Consider the following 23166-nt stretch of genomic DNA (forward strand, 5'->3'; position numbering starts at 1 on the left):
TTTTCTTGAAACTTGAAAAAGCTCACAGAAACCATATTTCTCATAATTAGTCCTATGTTGTGATGGTCGTGATGGTGGTGTGCCGTGGAGTCAGTTCCAACTCATAGTGACTCTGCATAGGGTTTCCTAGGCTGTAAATCTTTATGGGAGCAATAAGACTCATCTTTCTCCCAAGGTAGTATCGAACTGCTGACCTTGAGGTTAGCAGCCCAACTCGTAACCATTACACTATTATGGTAAGGTTTTGTGTCAAGTTGACTGGACCAGAATTCCCAGTGATTTGGCCGTTGAGATGTAGTTATCCCGATCATGAGATCTAACATAATGCAGTTAACTCTATGACGAGGTCTGTTCTGAACAATCAATCAATTGAAAGGAGGTTTCCATGGAAGTTTGGCCTGCTTCCATTATATCAAACACTCAGGCAAATTTGGCTTAATTTCTGTTAGGTCTGGATCTTGCATCTGGCCTATTCTCTAACCTTCAGCTCTTTGGATTTAAGCCAGGGGCCTGCTCTATTACCTGCTAATTCTAAGAGCCATCAGTAACCTGCCTTCTTTCTTACCAGACCTGTCTGCATCTGACCTGCCAATCTTGGTTCATCTGACCCAGACTTGGGACTCTCCCCCTTTAAAACTGTGTAAGCCATCTCCTTGATATAAATGTCTCTCTATATATACATATATAAACTTCTCTAAAAAAAATACCCAGCCTGAGACATTTGGTGCCAAGATTGGTTCTAGAGAGACAGCATCATAAGGATGGATTTTCTAAATTGAATTTCAATTCTGACTAGTTTTAAGGGCACTGCTAACTATATTTCTGTTACTCAAGAGGATGCTGTTAATATGAAAAATATCACCACCTGTAGATCAACTATAGGTGACAAGCCAGACACTGATGATTGCATGTTTGACACTTTGCTGCAATTTTATCAGGCTGAGAAGTATAGGGAAGTTGGTTTGTTGGTCCTGCTGACAGTAGACCAATTGGTAAAGGAAAAAGACCAGTTCAAGGCTTCAGAGTTATAGCACAAGCAATACATAAAAGACCTCAAAGTTTCTACTTGTGCCCTGAAGAAAAGCCTTATGTCTTGTAGTATATCAAACTTATGTCTTGCAGAATATGAGATCTAGGGTCTTATTGTAAGAGTGGCTGAACTGCATCACCAGCTGAATTCCCAATCTCAAATAGTGTCTGATGTTGAAGTGAATACATTGATAGTGAAGAAATGGGATCCTTATATATGGAATGGGGACATATGAGCAGATAATCAGGAATCTAAGGACATTGAGACCCTTAATTATGTTGAATAATTCTTGCTAACTGCCCCACCACTTTTGCCATCTTTGTCTGCTGATCCATTATCAGTAAAACCATGATCACCCCTTGATGAGATTAATCCAGCTGTGCCTGCTGAGATGCTGCCTGAGTCATTGTCTGGGGCATCACCTAAGGTAGATTTCTTGCAAGACATTGCTGAATGTTCCTAGAGGTACCTATAACAATGACTGCTTCTAGGTCTATAACTGGACTTAAGACCCAGCAAGCCCCAAAAGGTGAAGTACAAATTATCACCCAGAACAAAACTTTCTACACTACAAAAGAACTGCTTGATTTTTTTCTAATATGTACAAGCAGAAACCTGGTGAATATGTGTGGGGCAATGGTGCAAGGAACATAAAGTTGGATATGTCTGAGTTTATTGATATGGGCCCACTAAACACATTCTTAATTCAGAATTTCAGCTTGAGAGGTTAGGAGAGGATCTAATAGTTTATTTGGTGGGTTCACTGAAATCTGGATTGCATGGTGGCCTATAATACATCACATTGAAGTGCCAGACCTGCCTTGGTATTCTGTAGCGGAAGGAAACTAAGGCTTAAGGAAACTGGTATGTTCGAGTGGATTTATCAGGATGGACCTATAAACCCATACATGGAGTGCCAGAGGATATATACCCCTAACCTTGACAGTGAGGAACAAATTTGTGAAGCTTCCTTGAACACTGCTGTGAGTGCTTTTTTGTGTAAGCCAGCTTTGACAGTGGGAACTGTTCACTTTGAATGAAGGATACTTAACTACAGTGGGCTGAGCGGAACCTGTGGTGATGGAGATCAAGTGGTAGAACATAATCGACAAAGACAAGGTGGACATGGTTACCATAATAAAAAGCAGAATTAAAGTAGTAATCAGAATAATCTGACTCGTGTGGGTTTATGTGTTGGCTACTGATGTAGGGTGTACTTAGGAGAAGTAGATGGGACACTATCAAGTATTTATTTGATATACACAAGTGGAAGAATTCTAGGTCAAGTGAACAAGGGTTTAACTTGAATCACCAGAATACAGTCACAGTCTCTTAATCAATCGCCAGACTTGAGCCAGTTTACAGACATACAACCCCTTGAATGAAAGGGTGGTTGAGTCCCTTTGAGGAAAGACCCACTACACTACCAGAAATGTATACTGGTAGTCTTTCTCCCAGCCTTTGCCAAAGGGATCTACGGCCTTTTACAAGAGTAATAGTTCATTGGGAAAAAGGAAATAACCAGACTTTTTGGTGCTCACTGGACACTGGCTCTGAATTGACAAGAATTCCAGAAAACCCAAAACATCACTGTGGCCCATCAGTGGGGGCTTACGGAGGTCAAGTCATTAGTGGACTTTTAGTGAACGTTGATCTCACAGTGGGTCTTATGGGTACCTGAACTCATCCTGTGGTGATTTCCCCAGTGCCAGAATATATACTGGAAGCAGACATACTCATTGAATCCCTTAAATGTGGCATAAGGGCTATAATGATAGGAAAATGCAAGTGGAAGTCGCTAAAACTGCCTCTACCTAGGAAAACAGTAAACCAAAAGCAGGACCACATTCCTGGAAGGATTGTAGAGATCAGTGCCTTAAGGAAGGACTTGAAGGATACAGGGGTGTGATGCCCATCACATCCCCATTTAACTTGCCATTCTGGCCTGTACAAAAAACCAGATGGATCTTGAAGAATGACAGTGGTGGACTATTGTAAATTTAATCAGGTGATGACTCCAGTTGCAGTTGCTGTTTTAGATGTGGCTTCATTGCTTGAGCAAAGTAATACATCTGTTGGCACATGATCTGCAGCGATTGATCTGGCCAATGCCTTTTTTCTCAATTCCAGTTTTGAAGGATTACCAGAAGCAGCTTGTCTTCAACTGGCAAGGCCAACAATAAACCTTCAGAGTTACATCAAGTCTCCAGCACTATGTCATAACTTAGTACACAGGGACATTGATGACTTTCCCTGCCACAAGACATCACACTGGGTCTGTTGCATTGATGATAATATGCTGACTGAACCTAGTAAGAAAGAGGTATCGATGATCTAGACTTGTTGGTAAAACATCTATATACTAGAGTGTATCAAATTACCTCGATAAAAATTCAGGCATCTTCAACTTCAGTGAAATTTCCAGGGGTTCAGTGGTATGGGACATGCCCAAGATATTCCTACTAAGTGTAGGATAAGTTATTGCATCTTACCCCTCCCAAAACTGAAAAAAAGAGGCACAACACCTGGTGGGTTTGGATTTTGGAGGTAACATATCTCTCATTTGTGTCTGCTATTCCAGCCTATTTAACAAGTGACTCAAAAAGCTGATAATTTTGAGTGGGACCCAGAACAAGAGAACATTCTGAAACAGGTTTATGCAAGCTACTCTGACACTTGGAGCATATGATCCAGCTGATCCAATGGTGTTTGGTGTGTCAATGCAGATATAGTTGCAGTTTAGAGTTTTTGGTAGTCCTCTATTGGGGAACCACAGCACAGACCCTTAAGATTTTGGAAGAGCCCTGCCATCCTCTTCAGATAACTACTCTCATTTGAGAAACAGCTTTTGACTTGTTACTGGACCTTCATAAAGGTTGACTGTCTAACCAGGGGCTACCAAGTTTATCAAGCAATATGAGCTACCCATTATGAATTGGGTGTTGTCTGACCCAAAGAATCATGGAGGTTTGGACGTGCACAGCAGCACACTATCATTAAATGGAAGTAGTATATACAAGATCGGGCTCTAGCAGGACCTGAAGGCCCAAGTAAGTTGAATGAGGAAGTGGCTCAAATGCCTACAGTTTCCACTCCTGCCACATTACTTTCTTTCTCCCAGTCTATGGCCTTATGGGGAATTCTATATTATCAATTGACAAGGAAAAGGACTCTGTGTATTACTTCCATCTTCTCTTGATGTTTTCTGCATCATTCAATAATCTTGAATGATTATAAAAACCAGAGAATCTTTCAATAAGGAAAGTCAAAGCTTGAATTTTTTCTTCAGTTCCCCGAGCTTGAGAAATGCTGAACGTGTTCTTCCTTTTTGGTTTTCTGATTCCAGAACTTTGCATATTTTGTTGTAATGTTTGGCTTTATCTTCTCAAGCTGATCTTTGACATTTTCTGTTCAGCTCTTTGACCTCCTCATTTATTCCATTTGCTTTAGCATTTCTACGCTGGAGAGCCAGTTTAGGTGTCTCTTCTGAAATCCATTTTGACCTTTTCCTTCTTTCTTGTCTTCTTAATGACTTTTTGCTTTCTTCATGTATGATGTTCTTGATGTCATCCCACAATGCTGTCGTTTCCCAATGGATTTATGAACAAAGTTGCCATGGTGGCAGGGATGGAGGTAATGCATGGGATCAGTAACATTCCACTCACCCAGGCTGACTTGGATACAACCACTTTTGAGTGCCCAATCTGTCAGCAGCAGAAACTACCCCTGAGTTTTTGATATGGTACCTTTCCTCAGGGAGATCAGCCAGCAGCCTGGTGTCAGGTTGATTATATTGGACCACTTCCATTATGGAAAGGGCCACGTTTTGTTCTTACTGGAATAGACACTTACTCTGGATTCTCCTTCCCTGAATGTGATGCTTTTGTCAAAAGTACCATCTGTGTACTTTCCACCACCATTTTATCCCACACAGCATCGCCCTGGATAAAGGGACCCACATCACAGCAAATAAAGGACAGCAATGGACTCATGCTCATGGAATTCTCTGGTTTTACCACATTCCTCTCCAACCTGAAGCAGCTGATTTGACCAAATGATGTAAAAGTCTTATAAAGACACAATTAAAGTGCCAGCTAGTGGAAATAATTTACAGGGTTAGGGCAAAGTTCTCCAACAGGTTGTATATGCCCTAGATCAGAGTCGCATATTGCACTGTTTCTCCAATAGCCAGGATTCATGGGTCCATATTTATGGAGAAGAATATTAAAAGAACCACAGATTGCTAGAAGAACAAAGAAATCTGTGTTGGAAGAACGTGTCTTCAAATTAAGGGTGGTGAGACTTCACCTCTCATGCTTTGGGTATGCTGTCAGAAGGGACCAGTCTCTGGAGAAGAACATCATGCTTGGTAAAGTGGAGAGTCAGTGAACAAGAGGAGGACCTCCAATGAGATGGACTGGTGCATTGGCAACAGCAGTGATCTCAAACTTAACAACGATTGTGAGGATGGTGCGGGACCAGACAGTGTTTCGTTCTGTTGTGCAGAAGGTCACTATGAGTCAGACCAACTTGATGGCTCCTAGCAACAACAAATGGGTTCAGAAACCAAGGGAGTAGAAACGGGAGCAGCACCACTCACTATTATTCCCAGGACACACTTGCAAAATTTTTGCTTCCTATCTCTGTGACCCTATGCTCATTGGTTCTGGACATTTTTGTTCCAAAGAGAGGAGTACTCCCACCTGCAAATACAACACTGCTTCACTTGAATCGGAAATTAAGAATACCTCCTGGCCATTCTGGGCTACTCATGCCTCGTGATCCACTAGCAAAGTAGGGAGTGACTGTTGTGTGGTGTGATTGATCCTGATTATCAAGGAGAAACTGGATTGGCATCACCTAAGGGAGGTAAAGAAGAATATGTGTGGAACCCAGGAGATTCCTTAGGATCTCTCTTAATATTACTATGTCCAATGATTAAATTCAATGCCAACATGAAGGCTAATGGCTCAGAGCCTTCAGCAAAGAAACAGACAAAGAACCAGGACTAGCCGAGGCACTTATTGAGAACAAAGGGAATATAGCAATGGAGAGTGGAAGATGGTAGTTCTAAATACCAGCTACGGTTACAGAAAGGAGGACGGTAATTATTATGATTTTTTTTTGTAAGTGTGCATCAAATAGTTTTGCTGTTCATTTATGAAATATAAAATTTTAATGGGGCCAGTGCATTTTTGGTTGTATGAGTGTTAGTTGTATCATGTTAGATGCAAGTGTGACTTTATAATTGTCTTTATTAGCGATTATGTATATGGTTTATGGAACTATGTACAGGTGCCACGTTGACAAGACATGGACTGTCATAGTTAAGGTTTTGTGTCTACTTGACTGGCCTAGGATTCTCAGTGGTTTGGCAGTAGAAATGTAGGTTTTATCATAAGGAGCTCCAATATAACGTTACTAATTCTATGATGAGTTTTGCTATGAGCAAGCAATCAAGTTTCCTTGTGGGTGTGGTCTGCTTCCAAAATATTAGACACTCAGGCAAAGCTTTCTTGCCTTCTGCTGGGTCTGGATTTTGGATCTGGTTTGTGCTCCGACCTCTGGTCTTTTGGACTTGAGCCAGTGGCCTGCTCGATTACCTACTGATCCAGGGAGTCATCAGCAGCCTGCCTCCTTACTTATCAGGCCTGCCTGCCTGCCAGACTTGTTTGCTATCTGGCTTGCCAATTTTGACTCATCTGACTCAGACTTGGGACTCTCCTACATCTACTACTGTATAATCCATTTCCTTGATATAAACTTCTCTATGTTGTTGTTGTTGTTTGGTGCCATCAAGTTGATTCTGGGTCCTAACAACCCTGTATAGGGTTTCAAAGGAGTAGCTGGTGAATTTGAACCACTGACCTTGTGTTCCAGTGCTTATCCCACAGTGCCACACGAGGACTATTCAAACTTCTCTCTATATATACACACAATAGGTTTCACTGATTTTGCTTCTCTAGAGAATCTAACCTAAGACATATGTCAACCCTCTCTCTCCCTTCACTTCCTCCCTCTTAGAAGGCAAGACATGGTGACAAGAAATCTGATCGAGTTTGAAACCCCTTTCATTCAAGAATGATTACACTAGTTGTGACTGTTAGGTTAAATTAATTCAAAAAGCAAACATTTATTATGTGTGTAAGCAATTGGTTGCTATGAGTTATTAAATTAACTTAACTGCAGTAGGTTTGATTACAGCAATTGGAGGTGATAAATCGACAGCCTCTAAATAAATCAATATGTAGATGATTTAAAATGGAGCTAAATGAATTTAAGGGAGCAGTGGAAGTAGATGAGATCCTCTAGGTAAAGAGAAAGAAGAGAGGGAAATAGAAGGAGATGCTGAGAGTGAAGGGGAGGGAGAAGAAAGGATTTGGGATATTCTGACACTTAGAGTCTGGTAAAGAGACCAGAGAGAAAAAAGGAAAGTCAGGAACACATAGAGAAAGTTATGTGTTTCAAGAAAGGCAACAGTGGTCAACTGAATTGGGTGTTTCTGTGAAAACAAACTGGATAAGAGCAGTACTTAGATTTGTTAAGTTGGAGATTGCTGATGCCTTTTATCAATATGGTTGGACAGCCCTACTGGATTGGTCAGGATTGGTCAGGGATCACTTTATGGATCATGATTTCCCACTCATTTTATAAAAGGTCCCTTTCTAAAATCTGGTTTTATAGAGGGGTGAAAGCTGGAATGAGAGAGAACAAATTTGTTTGAAAACCTGTGTGAACAGTTCTCAGGAGAAGTTTAGCTTGGAAGGAGAACAGAGAAATGATGAAGAGGCAGTAGGAGGATGAGGACCAAGGTGAGTGCGCAATCAAGTGGGAGTAAATGCAGGTGTTTTGTGGATTTGGAGGTGAGAATATGAGGGAGTTCTCATCTGATGGTTTCTATTTTTTCTGTAAGGGGTGAGATGAGAGTGATATTGCATACATTAGGGCAAAGGTGTGTCAGTGGTTTGAAGAGACCAATATGTGGCAGGAGAGTGGAAAAACAAGTTTTCAGTGAATCATAGTAGGGTTGCCCAACTGTGGAATTGTGAATTTATGTTTAAATGTGAAACCACCATGTTTTACCAATTCTAGGCTGCTGTAAAAATAGCATGGAGGTGATGTTTGACAAAGGAGGATAATCAAACTCATTAGCCCAAGGCCAATTCCTATGAGGTGGAGGTCAGACATGTCTCCACCCTAAACTCTTTATCAATTCTGACTCCAACTGTTCCTCTCTCAGCACTTTCTACTCTCTGCTGAGTTTGATCATCCATTGCAATGGCCAAACAGAACTTACACACAATACTCATGATTATGGGGTTTATTAAGGAAGTAAACAGGTTACAGTTCAGGATCAGAAGTGCTCAGATACAGTTCTTATGGGGAGGCACATACCTCTCTCTGGTACTTGGCCTCCCAGTTACTTGATCCTTTGACCTCTGCCCTTTTAACACTCCTGATAAATGTCCAAAGAGCACCCTATTCCAAAAGCCAGCCACTTGCCCAAAGGCACTCAGCTTTATTTGCTCCGTGGGCCTGCCACTCTGTCTTGTGTTCTGGATTTTGGTTTTACTCCTCTGGAATCACAACCATGTGTACTAGATTGAAGAGGCTCAGCATGGAGCTCTTAGGGCTCAAAAGGACATGCTTCACTTTTGGCTCTTCTTTCTTGATGGTAGTGAGATCCCCTTCTTCCACTTCTGTAATGGCTAATTGAAAACCCAGTGGGATGACAAAATTGTAGTTTCATACTTCTTATTTGCATGATTCCAACCAGTCATTTGGTAGAAGTTCTAAAGACTATCACTAGAAGGGTCATATCAAGTAAATCGTAAATCGATGTATATTTTTTCTATCTTTGAGTTTGGGATACATCCTATAAAGAATTATTCACATTGTTTCATAATTGGCAGCATTTCTTTCTTGTGTTTTTCAGTGTTGCTCAGTCAGTTCTGACTTATGGCGACATTGTATAGGGTTTCTGAGGAGTGGTTGGTGGGTTTGAACTGCCAATCTTGCAGTTTGCAATCTAATACTTAAACAGTGTTGCATCTTAATATTGAGGTCATCTTCCTGTTGCTATTAGCTGCTGTCAGGTTGGTTCCAACTCATAGAAACCTTTTGCACAACAGAAGAAATGCTGCCCAGTCCTGCACTGTCCTCACAATTGTGACGTTTGAGCTCCTTGTTGCCGTCATTGTGTTATTCCATCTCATTGGAAGCCTTCCTTTTTCTTCATTGACCCCCCCACTTTTCCAAGTATGATGTCCTTCTCCAGGGATTGGTCCCTCCTGACAATATGTCCAATGTACAAGGGACAAAGTCTTTGACGATTTCAATCTTTTCTCCATTTATCACAATGTTATTTATTGGCCCAGTTGTGAAGATTTTTACTTTCTTTACCTTGAGGTGCAATCCATACCAAAGGCTGTAGTCTTTGACTCCATCAGTAAGTATTTCAAGTAGTCCTCACTTCCAGCAAGTAAGATTGTGTCATCTGCATGCTGAAGGTTGTTAACTGAAGTCTTCCTCCAACCCTAACGCCGTGTTCTTCTTATATAATCCAGATCTTTGAATTATTTGCTCAGCACAGAGACTGAATAAGTATGGTGAAAGGATAAACCCTGGTCAATCGTTCCTGATTTTAAACCACTCGTATCCCCAAGTTCTACTCAAATGACTGCCCTTGGTTTATGTACAGGTTCGTCGTGATCAAAATTAAGTATTCTGGAATACCCACTATTTGCAATGGTATCTATAGTTTGTTATGATCCACACAGTCAAATGGCTTTGTGTTGTAAATACAGCACAAGTAAACATCTTTCTGATATTTCCTGCATTCAGCCTAGATCCGTTTGACATAGGCAAAGATAGCCCCCATTCTACATCCTTTTCTGAATCTGGCTTGATTTTCTGGCAGCTCCTTGTTAATGAACTGCTGCAACCATTTTTGAATTATCTTCAACAAAATTCTTCATAAATATGATATTAATGATTTGTTAGATAATTTCTGCATTCTGTTGGGTCACTTTTTTTTGGAGTGGGCACAAATATGAGTCTTTTCCAATTAGTTGGCCAGTTAATTGTCTTCCAAATTTCTTTACATAGATGAGTGAGTGTCTCGAGTGTGTATCCGTTTTTAGAAAAAATTCCATTTGTATTCTGTTAAATTCTGAATCCTTGTTTTTTGCCAATGCCTTCAATGTATCTTGGACTATTTCATTTAATACCATTGGTTTTTGATCATATGTTACCTCTTGAAACGATTGAACATCAACCAATTCTTTTTAGTACAATGACTGTATTCCTTCCATTTTCTTCCATTTCCTGTGGCATTCAATAGAATCCTGGTGTGGTGCTGTGGGTTAATGTGCTGGACTGCAAAGTTGGTTTGAAACACAAGCTTAGCGGTTCAAGCTTACCAAGAGCTCCTCAGAAACCCTACACAGGGTCGCTATGGGTCAGAGCCAACTCAACTGCACTTAACAATAACGAGAACATGTCATTCAATATTTTGCCCATGAAATCCTTTAATATTGCAACTTGAAGCTTGACTGTTTTCTTCAGTTCTTTCAAAATGAGAAGTGCTGACCATATTCTTTTGTTTTTCTAACTCCAGGTCATTGCACATTTCGTTATAATAGTTGACTTTGTCTTTTTGGGCTGCTCTTTGAAATTTTCTGTTTAGCGTTTTTACTTCCTTATTTTTTCCAGTTCCTTTAGCTTATTTATGTTCAAAAGCAAGTTATAGAGTCTCTTCTGATGTCCACTTTGATCTCTTCTTTCTTTCCTGTCCTTTAAATGATCTTCTGTTTTCTTCATGAATGATATTCTTGATGCCATCCCATAATTCTTATGTTTATTGGTCAGTAATGTCTAATGCATAAAATTTGTACTTGAGATGGTTTCTAAATTAAGATGGGGTATATTCAACATCCTGGTGTGACACTGTGGGATAAACACTTCAAAGGTGGTGGTTCAAACCCACCAGTTGCTCCTCAAAAACCCTATATAGGGTCTCTATGATTTAAAACTACCTCAATGGCACTTAATAGCAACAACATACTCAAAGTCATGTTTTGACTTTCATGGAATTGTTTTCATTTTCTTTAGCTCAGTCTGAACTTGCATATGAGCCATTATGGTCTGTTCCACAGTCTGCCCTTGGCTTTGTTTTGGTGATGATATTGAGCTTCTCCATTGTCTCTTCTTATAGATGTAGTCAATTTGATACCTGTGCATTCTACCTGTTGAGGTCCTTGCATATAGTCACTGTTTGTGTTGTTGGAAAAACATATTTACAATTGCTCTGAAATGTATCACAGTAGAAGGTTCAGGATAGAGTGGGAGAAAATGTGGAACACTACTCAAAATTATATAAGAAAAGACTGGTTTTACTGCTAAGAAAGAGACTGGAAGAACCCTAGACTGTGGTCCTTAGCTGACCTCAAGGTCTGAAACTGAACTCACCCTTATGGACCGAGTTTCAGCTAAGTAGTAGATAGGTATACAGGGGGTCAACAGCACTAGTAAAATACACCCACCACGGAATGGTCAGCCATTTAAGATCAAAAGGGCAATAGTTGCCTAAGAATAATGTTGAAAAAGGATGAAAACAAGGGTAAAATGGAAATAAGAACTACTGGAAGGAAGTGAGAACTGTGTTTACATGGAGTGGGGGGGGGCAATCATTGAGTTGAAACAAAGTGTGATTTGTTGAATGTAAAACTGATGATCTTCTTTGTAAATCTTCATCAATTCATAATAAAAAGTTGCAAAACAAAACAAAAAAAAAGTATTTACAAAGAATAAATTGTTGATCTTGAAAAATTCTGTAATGCGATCTCCAGCATCATTTTTCTCACAAAGGTCATATTTTTCCAACTACTGTTCTGTCTTCTTTGTTTCCAAATTTCCATACACTCCCTAGTAATTACCAATACATCTTGATTGAGTGTTTGATCAATTCCTGACTAAAAAAGTTCATAGAATTCTTTAATTTCTTCTTCACTGGCTTTAGTTGTTGGTGCACAAATTTGAATAAGAGTGGTATTAATTGTGCTTCATTGTAGGTTTATAGATTTTATCCTATCACAGATAGCATTGTATTTCAAGATAGATCTTGAAATGCTCTTTTTGACGATGAATGTGATTCCATTCCTCTCCAGTTTGTTGTTTCCAGCATAGTAAACTATATGAATGTCAGATTCAGAATGGCCAAGACTAGTCCATTTCAGCTAACCAATCTCTAGGATGGTGGATAAGCAGTGGTTTGCTAATCATAAGGTCAATGCATCAAACCCACCAACCACTCCTTGGAAAACCAATGCAGGGTCTCTATGTATTAGAACCAACTTGATGGCACTTAACAACAACAACGCCTAGGATATCAATCTTTATATGTTCCATATCAATTTTTATGACTTCCAATTTCTAGATCCATACTTTATACATTCTAAGTTCTGATTATTAATGGATGTTTGCAACTATTTCTACTTATTTTGAGTTGTGTCCCATAAGCAAATGAAGGTCCCAAAAGCTTTGCTCTATCCAGGTCATTAAGGCCAACTCTACTTTGAGGAGGTAGTCATATTTTGAGTGCCTTTCAACCTGAGCAGCTCATCTTCTGGTCCTATATGAATATTCTGCTACTATTGATAAGGTTTTCAGTGCCTAAACACTCAGAAGTGGTCTTCCTCTTATTCCTCCTAATCTATCTTAGTTTGGAAGTTCTGCTGAAATCTGTCCACCATGAGTACCCTACTGATATTTAAAATACCTGTGGCATAGCTTCCAGCATCACAGCAACACATAGGCCACCACAGTACGACAAACTGACAAGCTGTGGGATGGCATCTTGTTGTTGTTGAGTTGGTTCTGACTCATAATGACCCTGATATAGGCCTTCCAAGGAGCAGCTGGTAGGCTTGAACTGTTGACCTTGTCAAGCATCAGGAGTTCATCTTAGAGTAAATGAAATATCTTGTTGCTGTTAAGTGCCATCGAGTTGGCTCTGATTCATAGCGACTCTGTTTAGGGTTTCGAAGGAGTAGCTAGTAGGTTTGAACTGCTGAATTTGTGGTTTGCAGTCCAGTGATGATCCACAGTGCCACAGCAGATGTTAAATGACTTTATTCTGTGGTTTTATCCCTGCCAGTTTCAGTCACTTGTGTATAGACATGAAGAAGGGCATTTCTTTCAGGTTTGGGATTTAAAGATAAGATACAAAAGATAATACCTTGACAATAGCTGTCAATCACAGAAAGCCATATGCTAACACACTGGGGACTAATATAACAGCAATGTGACTGCCTTCTGCATTGATTGAATCCTCAAAATTGGAAGAATTTCATCTAGAAGTTTCAGGTGCAAGGCCAATTTCTAAGATCCTTTGTCAAGTTACTACGATCATAAATTTCTTTTATAAACTTAATTAGAAACAACTATTCAGAGTTCGTTTGTCAAAGTCCCAATATTGGATGCTTAGGACATGTATCCTAAGTGGAAAAAAGGTCAAGGGCTGTTAGGTTTCAATTGCTAATCAAATTGTCAGTGGCTTGAAGACATGGGTGGCTCTGTGGGAAAAGACCTGGTGATCTCTCCTCTAAGGAGTACTGCCAAGGAAACTTGTTGTTAAGTGTCATCGAGTCAATTCTGACCCGTAGTGACCCTGTATAGGGTTTCCAAGGAGCAGCTGATGAGCTTGAACTGCCGACCTTGCAGTTCCAACGCTTTGCGGTCTGGCGCATTAACCCACAGCGCCACACCAGGCCTCCAAGGAAACCTTATTGGGGCATTAATCAACTAGATGGCACACAGCAACAACGTGTCAAGTAGCTTGCTTTTTGAGGGGGACAAAAAATAAAGAAAGTTTGAGTTTCTGACTTTAAGGAACTTTCTATCAGTTAAAAAGCAAACAAACCACAGAGGCATGCATTCATACAATCACTCATTTGACACACATTTACTGATCTATGGGCTTGTGGTTTGCAGTCCAGTGCTAAGCCTACAACACCACACCAGGAGTCCTTAGATTGCATGGTAGGAGTATCAGATAAGCAACTTTTGGCTCCAAGTAACAATGGCATAGTCCTAGACATTTTTTCATGAATTTGAAAAGCACAGACCATACGGGAACAAGACTAGACTCCAATTCTGTGGTCTCATCAAAGACTGAGGTGCTCTTTATCCTTCTATTCCCCAATCTTAGCAGATTGTCCTTTTTGCCTCAGGTTTGTTGCTTCATGGATTCAAATTGGGTGCCATTGCCACAGCTATGAAATCTTATCACTGTTTCTAAAGCCAGAAGGTAACAAGGGGTGGAAAAGTGAGATAAGTGAACTTCCTTTCTCTAGTGTAGCTCTCTCACTTAATCAGAAAAAAAATCCTTCCTAGAAGCTCCACAGTCCCCAACTTTCCCCTAAAACTACTTGGATAGAAACGGTCACCTACCTATCCAAGTTCAGTGGCCTGCAAAGAGGACTTGAATTGCCACAATTGATTCAGAACAACGTTCAGTCTTTAAATATGAGTAGCTTTGGCAAGAAAGAAGGTGGTTGGTTGTTGGGTAGGGAAATAATGAATTACACACCAATGACTACTTCTCTGAAGAGATGGCATTTGAATTAAAATCTAAATAATAAGATAGCTTCAGTCTTGTGTCCCATAGACTGTGGTCATGCAAAGAGGGGATCTGGGCCAGGGTAGCTGCTTTACCATAGAAGGAGACTCTTGCGGGCAAGAGTGAGTCATCCAGGTAAAGCCAGGGGTGGGGACAGGAGGAGGCCTTTCTGACTGTAATAAAGCCAGTACAAAGGAAAGTGGATGTGAGCCAGTTTGTAAGAATGGGGCAAGATGAACAAGACAACCTCGCTGCCGATGACTCCAGAGGGGAAGATTCAGATTCCATCATAACTATGGAAATGATACAGTCGTTGCTGGCAGTGATAAGTCTGATTAGAAGTCCAGTGCTTATTCTACAGCACCACACCAGGACTCCTTAGTGATAAAGTTGTGGTTAAGTGCAGTTAAGTTGGTTCCGACTCATAACAACACTGTATTGGGTTTCTAAGGAGTGACTAGTGGGTTTGAACCACCAACCTTGGTTAGCAGTCCTACAAGTGCCATACAAGGACTCCTAGTGATAAGTTAAGTGCCATTAAGAGTTGGTTCTGTCTAATCCTGACCCTGTATAGGGTTTCCAATTAGTGGCTGGTGAGTTTGAACTGCTGACCTTGTGGTCCTGTGCTTATCCTACAGTGCCACACAAGGAATTCAAGTGATAAGATAGGCATATGCAAAAGGCATAGCTCCTATGTCTGCTGGGGGCTTTGGAAGAAACTTTCTCATGGAAGAGAGAGTTGAAATAATGAATCTCAACTGAAGACAAGAAATTAGCCAACAAACAGAAGAAAGGATATTTTAAGCATAAGGCCTAGCATGCGCAAAGGCTTGGGGTCTTGAAACAATATGATGAAAACAATCAGTGAGGCATTACCAGAAAAGAAGTCCTTGGATGGTGCAAACGGTTAATGTTCTCAATGCTAACCGAAAGGTTGGGGGTTTAAGTGCCCCAGAAGGTGCTTGGAAGAAAGATCGGGTGATCTGCTTTGGGAAAACTGGCCATTGAAAGCCCTGTGGAGCACTGATACACTCTGAAGCACATAGGTTCACCTTGAATTGGAATCAACTTACAGCAACTGGTTTGGTTTCGGAACATGTGAGTTAGAGAGGCACTGGTGGTGAGTCTGGAGCCATGCTCAGGAGCTCGCCTTTGTTTAGTTTAGACCAGTGGCTGCTTTTGAAGAAGTAAGAAGTTGCAGCTCAAGTAATAATGGCCAAGTGAGGGACTAGGCTAGATGAACTACAAGAACATTTCTTTTGCATTTCTGATCTTCAGAGATGCTCAATAAAAGTTTGCTTAACAAATGAACTAGGAATAAGCCTGTCCTTTTTCTGCTAACACAAACTGGCTCATTCATTTAAATTGTATGTGTTTTTCAAGATCTGGTCTGGACAGCCTCTAGTAATCCCCCACCTCTACCTGCTTTGGAATTATTTCTTCAGCTCAAAACACATATATATGTCTTCCCCTCCCAAACAGACTGTAAATTCTGAGAAGGCAGGGACTCTATAGAGTCCTGGTGTGGCGCTGTGGACTAATGTGTCAGACTGCAAAGTCGTCTGAACTGCAAAGTCGGTGGTTCAAGCTCACCAGCTGCTCCTTGGAAACCCTATACAGGGTCGCTATGGGTCAGAATCGACTCGACGGCACTTAACAACAACAACACATACCTACTCACTACTCACCTGTCAGTTCGTTGTACTGTAGTGGATTGTGTGTTGCTATGATTCTGAAAGCTATGTCACCAATATGTCAACTACTACAAGGGTTACCCATGGTGGACAGGTTTCAGTGGAAGTTCCAGACTAAGATAGAATAGGAAGAAAGGTTTGGAGATCTAGTTCTAAGAATTGTTGTTGTTGTTGTTAGTGCCGTCGAGTCGGTTCCGACCCATAGCGACCCTGTACAGGGTTTCCGAGGGTGTAAATCTTTACGGGAGTAGAAAGCCTCATCTTTCTCCCGCGGAGCGGCTGGTAGTTTCGAACCGCTGACCTTAAGGTTCGCAGCCCGATTCGCAACCATTACGCTACCAGAGCTCCTTAGTTCTAAGAATTAGTCAGTGAAAATCGTATAGATCACAATAGACTAGTGTCCGATACTCATAGTGTTGGAAGTTGAGCCCCCTAGGTTAGAAAGCACTCAAAATACACAGCGGCCACAACAATGGGCTTGAAGACCACTGAGATCCAGGCAACAGTTCATTCTGTTGTACATGGGGTCACCATGACGCAGAGTCAACTTGATGGGAACTAACAACAACAACGATATTGTTGTTAATGCTGTTGGGTCAGTTCTGACTCATAGCGACCCAGTATAGGATTTCCAAAGAAGTAGCTGGTGGTTTGAATTGCCAACCTTGTGGTTCAAACTAATCTTGAGGTCTGTGCAAACCAACTAGGCCTCCAACAACATAGTCACCGACATATGGCACACTGGGCATCTGGTACATATGTAGTGAAATATGGTTGCATTTGATCATTCTAGGGAGAGACTGGAGTAGATTTGTTGAGGGGAGACTTCATCCCTAAAGGAGATTCTCTAACCCAGAGTTAGCTGCTGTGGATTTCCCCATCCTACTTCTGTCAGACCCTAGAAGATTTAGAAGAGTTCAGTTAACAAGGTGAGGATGGGGAACGTGCTGGGGTTAAAAATCAGGGTGCCTCTCATTATGTTACAAGAACTTGTAAGTAAAGATTTTATAAGGTGCCACACTCTAGACAAATACAGATTTACTTTTTGAAGTATGGGACAGGGCAACAAGAGACAAAAAACAACAGAAAAAAGCCCAGAATTTTTGTGTGTTTAAAAGTTAGAAAGATATACTATTAGCCATGCTGTCTTCCAAGAACCTTGATCCTCCGATCATAAAAGATTGTTGTTATTGTTAAGTGCTGTCAAGTCAGTTCCAACCCACAGCAACCCTGTATAGGGTTTCTGAGGAGCAGTTGGTGAGCTTGAACCGCCAACCTCATGGTTCAAACTGACTTTGAAGTCCAGTGCATTAACCCACAGAACCACACCAGGACTCCGATTCTAGCCTAGGAAACCCTATTGTACTGTGTTGTATAGGGTTGTTATGAGGGGGAATCACTCTAATGTCACACAACAACCACACTGCAGAACTACTTGCATGGCCCCACCCAATCACAAGAAGGTTAGGAATTGCAATCCTACCTTGTACCTTGAAGTGGGAACAAGAAACAATTGGGGCACCATACTACCATAATCCTAGTAACCAAAAAGTCAGTCAAGGACAGAACCCCAAACATAAGCACTGTGATTCCCATATCCCATCCTCATGCTTGGGCCAATTCACAAGAGTGTAATAGTCATAACCAAATACCACAGATCCTGGACCATACCACATTCCTTGCCAAAGAGGGATGCCTTTCTTTTTTGTATAGCTCCTAGTGTGTCACCTAGTGTGTGACTCATCCATTCTCTGGCACTGGGCCCCTCCCAGGCAGGAGCTACTCCCATGTAGGACCTGTCTGTCAGGCTATAGCGCCCCTGCACATGTAGGAGGACAGAGCCAATCTGGTTGTCAGCCTGAGGTCTGCCATTCAGGCTGCATTTGATGGCTCAGGTCAGGGGCCTGGCCGGCTGATCTTTAGCAACATATGACAGAGGGGAATCACTGATGCCTGTTTCTCCAGCTGCCAGGGAGTGGGGCAGATTTGCTGGTGATTTTGTCGTTGACCAGACACAGTGAGTAAACCCACATCTTTCTTCTCCTTCCTCTGACTTCCAGAGGAACTTCTGAGAGGGGCAGCCAATTATAATCCTACAGCTGTGAGGCCTTGACAATTTGGGGTTTAATTAATAACATATATGGTGGTGGTGGTGTGCTGTGAAGTAGGTTCCAACTTACAGAGACCCTGTATAGGGTTCCCTAGGCTGTAAATCTTTACAGGCACAGAAAGCCTCATCTTTCTCTGGAAGAACAGCTGGTAGTTTTGAACTTCTGACTTTGAGGTTAGCAGCCTGACTAGTACCCACCACACTACTAGGGCTCTAGGAATGAAAAGAGAATTTGGTAACTTGGAGGCACTTTATGTAATTCAAAAACTCTCAATTAGGTATGGAAATATTTTCATTGATTACTCTCTGCTCTTCTGATCCCATCCAAATAACAGAACCAAGAAAATTGGAAACTCTTCAGCACAGAAGCTAATTAACTACTTAAAAAAAAAAAAAAAAAAATCATATTTCTCCCCATTAAACTTTGTAGCATTTTATTTGCAGTTTTGAACTATTATTAGGCTAGTACCACCCTTAAAGTTTCCTTGAAACCAGAGAAGTATTTGTACATATTCTAAAAAAATCAACCCACCCCCACCCCCCAAATCCCTGTACTTCCAACGATTTGTCTGGGGCATTCACACTCTTTTTCCTAAACATTCTTTTCCTTAGATCAGACTTTCTCAACAAGAATGCAGTCTTTGGGGTGGTTCCTAAGCTTGTTTTCATTACGTCATTCTTTGTATTGAGAGAGGGCAGATGAAATGGTATATCTATATTATCTCTATTTCTATTACATTTCATATAATTCCTTAAAATATAATTGTAGTGATGTTTAGCTTTATTCCTGCGTTTTGTTTTTTTTCGGAATTGGTTCTTTGCTAGTTTTTGCTGAATTTGAATGAAAAAAAATTTAGTTTTGTTTTAAAAAAAATTAACCTTTTGAAACTTGACAAAATGCATTTCCTTCACTTAAATTTTTAAATAACATATATATGAATTCAACCCTCTACTACTTTTATCTCCCATGATTTTTGGTTTATTATATTTCTTCTTCCAAAGTTCATTCATGTTCTTATAGTTTGGGAAGATCAGGTTATTTGTGGTGTAGAGAAATTATCTCAAATAAATACATTTCTGAGTTAAGGGAACTATAGCCTTATAAGACAGCAAATTTTATTTTATGTCTTTAGGGATTATCCTAAAACTGGGCAGTCAAAATCCCATATCAAGACTATTTGCATCATCTCCACCATCATTATCCTTTTGCAAACTGGATGAAAATGTGTGAACAGAAACCAAGACTCTTATTCAAAGATAAAGAGATTAGGGGAGTTCGAATAGCCTCCTGACATGGGTTTAGGGGCTCAGGGGAAAAGACTGATTTGCCTTGGGTCTATGTTATAAAGGGTATGTTGTCTGTAGAGAATGTTTCTAAGTATGCCTGAAAAAGAATGATAGAACCAACTGAAAGTCAGTTTGATTCTTATTATCAGCATGTTCTAAACAACTAATCAAACTAACTGCCGCTGAGTTGATTATGAGTCATAGTAATCCTGTACATAGGGTTTCTTAGGCTGTAAATCTTTAAGGGAGTAGAAAAGCTCATCTTTCTCCCATGGAGCAGTTGGTGGGTTTGAACTGGCGACCTTGAGATTAACAGTCCAGTACTTCTGAGGCCTGTTTCAAACAAGGACAGTAATAAACACTCCTTCACACAGGAATAGACCCCTCCCTATACTTCCGGCCTGCCCGCTGCTTGAGCTATTTTATTTACTTCATCAATGGACAAAGAAACTACCTGAGGACAAGTGGATACTTCCACTAATTTTTGTTTTCGAAGCACGTTTTAGCTGTGGTTGACTCATCCTGTATCTTGGAGACCCACAGTCGATGGGTTGATTATTTATTTTAGATTTTTTGCTTAATATAATCCCTACTTTTCAGGCTAGTAAAAGCCCTGGCTTTGTTTTCACTTAGTCAACCCAAAGTGTAGAACCTTAGTGTATGTGAATATTCCCCTTTAATCTTTAACTATCATAAACAGAATACTAAATCACAGTGGTTTAAGCCCCAAATATTTACTATAACAATAATTGGTGTTTCACAGAACCCACGGCATTAAAAACAGGGTGTCACCAGTACTGTATTATTATTATTATTTTTAATATCTTTTTTCTTCTTTCAACCCTTCTATGTAGTAATCTCTTATGGGGTATTTTGAAAAGTCAACCATGCCTAAATGTTAACACTAAATACAATCCAGATGAAGGGGTATATAGCTTTTCAGTATATTATATTTTCAATTTTTCAGTAATAATGAAATTATTCAGATAAGCACTCAGTGGGAAAATATTGGTGTTGAGTCTTATCCTCAGAATTTCTGATTCAAAAGATCTGGAGAAAGTAATTTTTTAGAAGCGCCTCTTGTGGATCATAGTGTGCAATCAAGGTTGAATACCTGTTAGAGGCCATCTTGAATTGCAAGTTTCTTTAGAAGACAGAGAACCCCATCTCATTATTCCTGTAAAAATTTCAAAGTTACTGGGATAAGGACTGATTGGGCCAGCGTGGATCAGCTGCCATCCCCTAAACCAATCAGCTCTGGCCCAAATAACTGCACACACAGAAATCGTGAAAATGATCAGCAGTTTTCAGAAAAACATGGGTAGGGTGAGGCAGTGGCTACACAAGATTATTAGTAGGTACAATAACAAATGATGGACATCCAGGGCAATTTTTCCAACAGAAATGCAAAGTGCTAACTTAGCTAAGGAGTCCTGGTGTGGTGCTGTGGGTTAATGAGCTGGACTGCAAAGTCAGTTTGAATGTTAAGGTTGGCAGTGCAAGCTCACTGGCTACTCCTCGGAAACCCTATACAGGGTCAATATGGGTCGAACCGACTTGATGGTACTTAACCTTTGGCAACAGCAGCTGGTCAGCCAAACCCTTTATTTTTCATGATAGTTATTTTTCAAATTGTTTTAAAAGCATGGTTCTTTGTGAATTTGAAAGTGTTGTATATCAAAATTTAATTCATTAAATGAAATATATTTAAGAACAGAAATAAAAACAATGTCCATATCACAGCAAGTGGCCATGCACTTAATACCATACATTGTTGTTGTTGGTAGGTGCACTGAGTTGGTTCCAAGGTTCCAACTGAACTTGAGTCCAGTGCATTAATCCACAGTACCACACCAGGACTCCAATACCATATATTAGCAAATACTATTTACAAAGGTCACACCGCTTGGCAAAACGTTTCAGTTGTAGCAGATATTATTTTTTATTGCATGTAATATGTTTGGTTTTATTTTAAAAATGATGCATTTCCATAAAGAAACTCTCTAAATCAGTTAATAGGCTCTGAGTCACTTCCTACAACTGTTCTCAGGAAATTCCATCTCAGTCTTATGTTTCGAGGGGTTGCCTCTTGCCAAGGGTTGGCATGAATTTTGAGACTGTTAAACAGCGATCGAAGGTGGAAGAGGGTGGCATTAACACTCGGAAACAGAGACTTTTTGTGGTGGTTCCTAAGGCCTTGGCTTTCAGAGTTGAGCTCTCTCTTTTTTTACTCTGAATCATCCATCTGCGGTCCTGCTACCTGTAAGAACGTTGAAAGACCATAAAACCACAAGGTCATAAAAGAGTTCCCAGTCCTGGTGTGGCATTGTAGGATAAGCACTGGACTGCTAACTGAAAGGTCGGTGGTTCAAACTCACCAGCAGCTCCTTGAAAACCCTATATGGTGCCACTGTGAGTTGGGATCGACTCAACAATATTTAACAACAACAACACCAGGGAAACCCTCCATTCCCCTGCCTCATATTGTTCTTTTATTTTTCTATATTTCCTCAAGTCACCTCTTCAGCTAGATATTTAAATAAAAGCAAAAGCCTGGATAGGAATTGTGTTCTGGGTATCTAGAAATTTCTTCTTTTGATTGTGCAACAAATCTTTAGTAAGTTCATGAGGCGGGTGTTCAGGACTATTTAAAAAGGGTCTGGGATGAAACTCACCCTCATGACCGTATTTTCAGCTAAGTGGTAAGTAGGTATTTAGTGGAGACAGCAAGAATAATAAGGTATGCTTACCATGGAATGACCAACCATTCAAAATCAAAAAGGGCAACATTAAAAAAAAAAAAAAGGGCCACATTTACATGGGGGAAAGGTTCAAAAGGGTTGAGAGAGAGAGGGTGGAATGGAAATAAGAATCAAGGGATAAATGTTGTTATGTGGGGGAATTGAGATGAAACAAAGTGAATGATTTATTGAATGTAAAATGGATTGTTTGCTTTGTAAACCTTCACCCGATTTACAATAACAAGTTTTTTTTTTGTTTTTTTTTTCTTAAAAAGCTCAGGAAGGATGTGTTTTATTTGGACCATTCTCTGACAGCTATGAGAAATGAGTGTGGGTCTGCACATACAATCTCAAGAAATTATCCTGCTATACTAATACCCAGATACAGATCGCTATGCCCAAAGCCATTTTAGACATTCACTTGTCTTGTGCTTTGCAGGAGACAGTGTTAATGAGGGGAAGCAGGATATTCAACTGAGTGGCAACAATGTGTTTTCAAAGGGCTCTGAAAAGAGAACTGGGTTTCCTCTACAAGAAGTGAATTTTGGGAGAGAGAAAGGTTCTGTGGTTCCTGAGGGAGAAAAACACAAGAAATAACAATGTGCCATGGCCCTGAAAAGGAGCAGAGAGTAGGCCTGCATGGACAGTCTTAGGCCAGTGAGAAAACAAACAAATGCAAAAAC

The sequence above is a fragment of the Chrysochloris asiatica genome, unplaced genomic scaffold (assembly GCF_000296735.1).
Source record: "Chrysochloris asiatica unplaced genomic scaffold, ChrAsi1.0 scaffold00038, whole genome shotgun sequence".
In the NCBI taxonomy this organism is placed as follows: domain Eukaryota; kingdom Metazoa; phylum Chordata; class Mammalia; order Afrosoricida; family Chrysochloridae; genus Chrysochloris; species Chrysochloris asiatica.